Source organism: Eumetopias jubatus, unplaced genomic scaffold (assembly GCF_037043125.1).
Source record: "Eumetopias jubatus isolate StellerSeaLion01/CBP00866 unplaced genomic scaffold, mEumJub1_p1.0 scaffold_11, whole genome shotgun sequence".
NCBI classification, from domain to species: Eukaryota; Metazoa; Chordata; class Mammalia; order Carnivora; family Otariidae; genus Eumetopias; species Eumetopias jubatus.
In genome coordinates this window covers 77311821-77318014 of record NW_028274817.1, presented here as the reverse complement: position 1 = coordinate 77318014, position 6194 = coordinate 77311821, and the positions used below count along the sequence as shown (strand labels likewise).

At 35.1% G+C, this 6194-nt stretch overlaps 1 pseudogene; it reads left to right on the top strand.

The window, feature by feature from the left end:
- Window positions 1–5060: 5060 nt before the first annotated feature.
- On the top strand, window positions 5061–5438 carry LOC114200649 (large ribosomal subunit protein eL30 pseudogene; annotated as a pseudogene).
- Window positions 5439–6194: the final 756 nt, after the last annotated feature.

Here is a 6194-nt window from a genome sequence, read left to right as displayed (position 1 = left end):
TGCCGCCCATAGCAATCTACACTTTCAACACCATCCCTATTAAAATGCCATTGGCATTTTTCAAAGAGCTGTAACAAACAATCCTAAAATTTGTATGGAACCAGAAAAGACCCCGAATCACCAAGGAAATGTTGAAAAAGAAAAACAAAACTGGGGCATCACGTTGCCTGATTTCAAAGCTATATTACAAAGCTGTGACCATCAAGACAGCATGGTGCTGGCACAAAAACAGACACATAGATTAGTGGAACAGAATAGAGTCTCCAGGAAAGGACCCTCAACTCTATGGTCAACTAATCTTTGACAAACCAGGAAAATATATGCAATGGAAAAAAGACAGTCTTTTCAATAAATAGTGCTGGGAAAATTGGACAGCTATATACTTAAGAATGAAACTCAACCATCCTCTTACATTGTACACAAAGATAAACTCAAAATTGATGAAAGACCTCAATGTGAGACAGGAATCCATCAAAATCCTAGAGAGCATAGGCAGTATCCTCTTCAACCTCAGCCACAGCAACTTCTTTCATGACACGTCTCCAAAGGCTAGTGAAACAAAAGCAAAAATGAACTTTTGGGGCTTCATCAAGATAAAAAGCTTTCTCACAGCAAAGGAAACAGTCCACAAAACTAAGAGGCAACCCATGGAATGGGATAAGATATTTGCAAATGACATTATAGATAAAGGGCTGGTATCTAAGTTCTATAAAGAACTTCTCAAACTCAACACCCACAAGTGTCAAAAAACAGGCAGAAGACATGAACAGACACTTCTCCAAAAAAGACATAGAAATGGCTAAGAGACACAATGGAAAAATGTTCATCATTAGCCATCAGGGAAATTCAAATTAAAAAGCAAATTGAGATACCACTTTACACCAGTTAGAATGGCAAAAATTAACAATACAGGAAACAACAAATGTTAATGAGGATGTGGAGAAAGTGAAACCCTCTTACACTGTTGGTGGGAATGCAAGTTGGTACAGCCACTTTGGGAAACAATATGTAGGTTCCTCAAAAAGTTAAAAATAGAGCTACCCTATGACCCAGCAACTGCACTCCTGGGTATTTACCCCAAAGACACAGATGTAGGGTAAAAAAGCGGCACCTGCACCCCAATGTTCATAGCAGCAATGTCCACAATAGCCAAACTGTGGAAGGAGCCAAGATGTCTTTCCACAGATGAATGGATAAAGAAGATGTGGTTCATATATACAATGGAATATTCCTCAGCCACCAGAAAGGATGAATACCCACCATTTGCATTGATATGGATGGAACTGGAGGGGATTATGCTACGTGAAATAAGTCAAGCAGAGAAACACAATTATCACATGGTTTTACTCATATATGGAACATAAGGAATAGCATGGAGGACATTAGGGGAAGGAAGGGAAAACTGAAGGGGGGGCAGAAATCAGAGGGGGAGATGAACCATGAAAGACTATGGACTCCAGAAAACAATCTGAGTGTTTCAGAGGGGAGGGGAGTGGGGGGATTTGGTAGCCTGGGGAAGGGTATTAAGGAGGGCACATGTTGTAATGAGCACTGGTTGTTATACACAAATAATGAATCATGGAACAATACATTAAAAAAAAGTAAGTTAAAAAAAGGAACGAACAAAGCTGGAGAATCACACTTTCTGATTTCAAACTATATTAGAAGGATATTATAATCAAAAGAGTTGGGTACTGCATAAAAATAAACAGATTTGCAATCCCAGAAATAAACCCACATATGTTTCATCAACTAATATTTGACGAAGGAACCAAAACTTCTCAATGGGAAAAGGACAGGCACTTCAGTAAGTGGTGTTAGAAAAACTGGATATCCACATTTAAAAGTATGAAATTGGACCCCTATCTTATACCACTCACATAAATTAACTCAAAATGGATTAAAGACTCAAACAGAAGACCTGAAACTAAAATTCCAGAGAAATACATAGGACAAACTCCCTGAATTGGGTCTTTACCATGATTTTTTGGACATTCCACCCAAAGCACAAGCAAAAGCTAAAAGAAAGAAATGGTATTAATCAAACTAAAATACTTCTGTACTGCAAAATGATAATAAACAAAAGGAAAAGTCAACCTACAGAACGAGAGAAAATATTTGCAAACCATTTATCTGATAAGGGGTAATATCTGAAATATGTAAATAACTTTACAGCTCAGTGGCCAGAAAAAATCCAATTTAAAAGTGGGAAAAGGATCTGAATCGATATTTTCCCAAAGAAGAACCAAAGATGGCCTATGTTTACATGAAAAAGTGCACATTGCTTATCATCAGGGAAATGTACATCAAAACCACGAGATATCACCTCATGTTTATTAGAATGGCTATTATCAAAAAAAATGAGATATCAAATGCTGGTGAGAATGTATAAAAAAGAAATCCTGTGTGCTATTAATGGAAATATACATTGGTAGAGCCACTATTGAAAACTGTATGGAATTTCCTCAAGACTTAAAAACAGAAATACCATATGATCCACCAATTCCACTTCTGGGTATGTATTTGAATGAGATAAAATCTGTATCTCAGATATCTGCACTCCCATGTTCATTGCAGCTTTATTCACAATAGCTAAGACATAGAAATAACCTAAGTGTCCATCAATGGGTAAATGGATTTTTAAAATGTAATATATCTATATCAATATAGATATATTGTAATATTATTCATCCATAAAAAAGGAAATCTTGCCATTGTAACAATATAGGCAGACCCTCAGGGCATTATGCTAAGTGAAATAAGTCAGACAAAAAAAGACCAATATTGTATGATCTTACTTACATGTGGAATCTAAAACCCTCTTATTTATAGAAACAACTAGTAGAGTGATAGTTACCAGGGGCTGACGGTGAAGGAAATGGGAAGATGTTGGTCAAATTGTACAAACTTAAGTTATAAGATGAATAAGTTCTGGAGCTCTAAGGTACACCATGGTGACTATAGTTAACAATACTGTATTGTATGCTTGAAAGTTGCTGTGACAGAAGAGCTTTGATGTTTTCACCATAACAACAACAGCAACAAAATGGTAATTATTTGCAGTAAATGATGTGTTAAACAATCTTATTGTGATAAAGGTTTTCAATATATACATATATTAAATCATCACATTGCTCACCTTAAGTTTAAGCCATGTTATATGTCAATTTTATTTTGATAAAATGCGTGTGGGTGGGGTAAGTTCCAGTGGTTGGCTTCCTTGTTCTAGCAACCTATGAATAAATAGCTTTTGAGTATTTCTTTCTAAAATAAGGAATGTTAATATAACATACTCTTTAAATATATACTTGTTCTTCTCTCATTTCTCAACCTCTTTAATAGATATAAAATGATATAAATTAACTAATTTAAACAATGTATTGTTATATTTTGTAGCATAGATAGATGTAATAGGTATAGCAATAATATCACAAAAGCAGGAAATGAGGAATACAATATACAGGAGTAACATCTCTGTATCTCACTGGAATTAAGTTATTATGAATAACTTAACTTAGGTGCATTAACTTAATTAACTTCTAATAAGTTAAATGCATATGTAAACTTGTAAATGCACTTAATTTAGGTGCATTAACTTAACTTCTAATAAGTTAAATGCATATGTAAACTTTAGAGCAACCAATAAAAAACAACTCAAAAATATACAGCAAAAAATCGTTAAATGAATTAAAGTGTTACAATAGAAAGTATTCACTCAATGAAAAGGAAGCAGAAAAAGGAATATAGAAGACAAAGAAATGAGACATATATAAAGCAAAATATAAAATGGCAGATATAAATCCGTGTATACAAAAATAACAATAAATGTGAGTGACAATGTGAATATGAATGGAATGAAGAATCATACTGGATTTTTTTAGTCAAAGTATAAACTGTACAGAGGAGATACACTTTTTTTTGTTTGTGTTTGAACTTCAGTTAGTGAACATACAGTGTAATATTAGCTTCAGGTGTACAATATAGTGATTCAACACTTCCATACAATACCCAGTGCTCATCACAAGTGCACTCCTTAATCCCCATCATCTATTTAATTTACCCCCCACCCGTCTCCCTTCTGGTAGCCATCAATTTGTGCTCTAGAGTTAAGAGTCTGTTTCTTGATTTGTTCCTCTCTCCCTTACTTTTCCCCTTTGATCATTTGTATTGTTTCTTAAATTCCACATATGATGAAATCATACAGTATTTTTCTTTCCACAGGAGATACACTTCAGATGCAAAGATACAAATAGGTTAAAAGTAAAAGGATGGGGGCACCAGGATGGCTCAGTCAGGTAAGTGTCTGCCTTTGGCTCAGGTCATGATCCTGGGGTCCTAGAATCAAGTCCCACATTGGGCTCCCTGCTCAGTAGGGAGCCTGCTTTTGCTCATGATCTCTCTCGCTCTCTCTTGCAAATAAGTAAATAAAATCTTTTTTACAAAAAAACAAAGTAAAAGGATGGAAAAAGATATCATGCCAATATCAACCTAGGAAAGCTGGAGTGGCTATAACTAATAACAGAAAAATAAACTTAAAACAAAAAATGTTACTAAGATAAAGAGGGACATTCTATAATGAACATAGGATCAGTCCACCAGGAAAATACAGCAATAATAAATTTATATGCACCTAACATAAAACTATAAAAACAAAGCAAAAACTGATAGAATTGAAGGTAAAAAAAAATAGAAAATTCAACAAGAGGAGTTTGAGACTTTGATACCTCATTATCAATAATAAATAGAACCAGGCATAACATCAATAAAGAAATAGAAGATTTAACACAATAAACTAAGAGATCTAACAGATAGCTATAAAATTTCATCCAAAAACTTTGGAATACACATTCATGGAAAGTACACTGGAACAATCCCTAAGATAGGCCATACATTAGCCAATAAATAAGCCTCAATAAATTTAAAAGAATTGCAATCGTATGAAGTATGTTTCCTAATCACAATGGAATGTAATTAGAAACAAATAACAAATTCTGCTTTCATGCTCTTGGCTATCTTGGTGACTGCTCTTCATTGGGGCCAACCTGCACCTAAGAAGGAGGATGGTGGGCTCAAAGAAGACAGAAAAGTCACTGGAGTCAATCAACTCTAGGCTCCAACTCATTATGAAAAATGGAAAGTACATGCTGGGGTATAAGCAGACTCTGAAAATGATCACACATGACAGAGCAAAACTGCTCATCCTCGCCAACAATACCCCAGCCTTGAGAAAATCTGAAATAAAATACTATGCCATGGCTAAAACTGGTGTCCATCACTACAGTGGCCATAATATTGAATTGAGCACAGCATGTGGTAAATACTACAGAATATGCATACTGGCTATCATTGATCCACTTGATTCTGATATCATTAGAACCAGGCCAGTGAAAAGTAATCACATGAAATTCCTCCTTAATAAAACTGGCCAGAGCTTGTAGAAAGAAAGAAAGAAAGAAAGAAAGAGAGAGAGAGAGAGAGAGAGAGAGAGAGAGAGAGAGAGAGAGAGAAGAAAGAAAGAAAGAAAGAAAGAAAGAAAGAAAGAAAGAAAGAAAGAAAGAAAGAAAGAAAAAGAAAGAAAGAACGAAAGAAAGAAAGAGAAAGGAAAGAAAGAAGAAAAGAAATTTGGGAAAACAAAAATATATGAAAAATTTAAAGCACACTACTAAATAACCAATGGATCCAAAAAAATCAAAAGAGAAATTAGAATATATTTTGTGATGAAAGAAAATAAAGACAGAATATACCAAAACTTATGGTTTGCAGTTAAAGAAGTGCTGAGAGTATACTTCATGGCTATACATTTAAAAAGAAGAAAGATCTCAAATCAATAACCTAACCTTCCACTTTAAGAAACTAGAAAAGGGAGAGTAGAGGAAGATGGTGGCAGAGTAGGAGGACCCTAGGCTCCTGTCATCCCACAAATACAACTAGATAACTATCAAATCATCCTAAAGACCCCAGATATTGACATAAAGACTGACAGAACAAACTCTACAACTAAAGATATAGAAGAGGCTACATCAAAGAAGGTAGGAAGTGTGGAGATGCAATTTGGGAGAGAAATAGATTGTGGTTGCTGTGGTGGGGAGGGAGCCACAGTTGTGGAAAAGGGTGAGAGATGGACTTGTACACAGGAGAGCACACATGGAAGAGATTCCCCACAGCAGTTGCATTATAAAGTGAGAGGGGCCAAA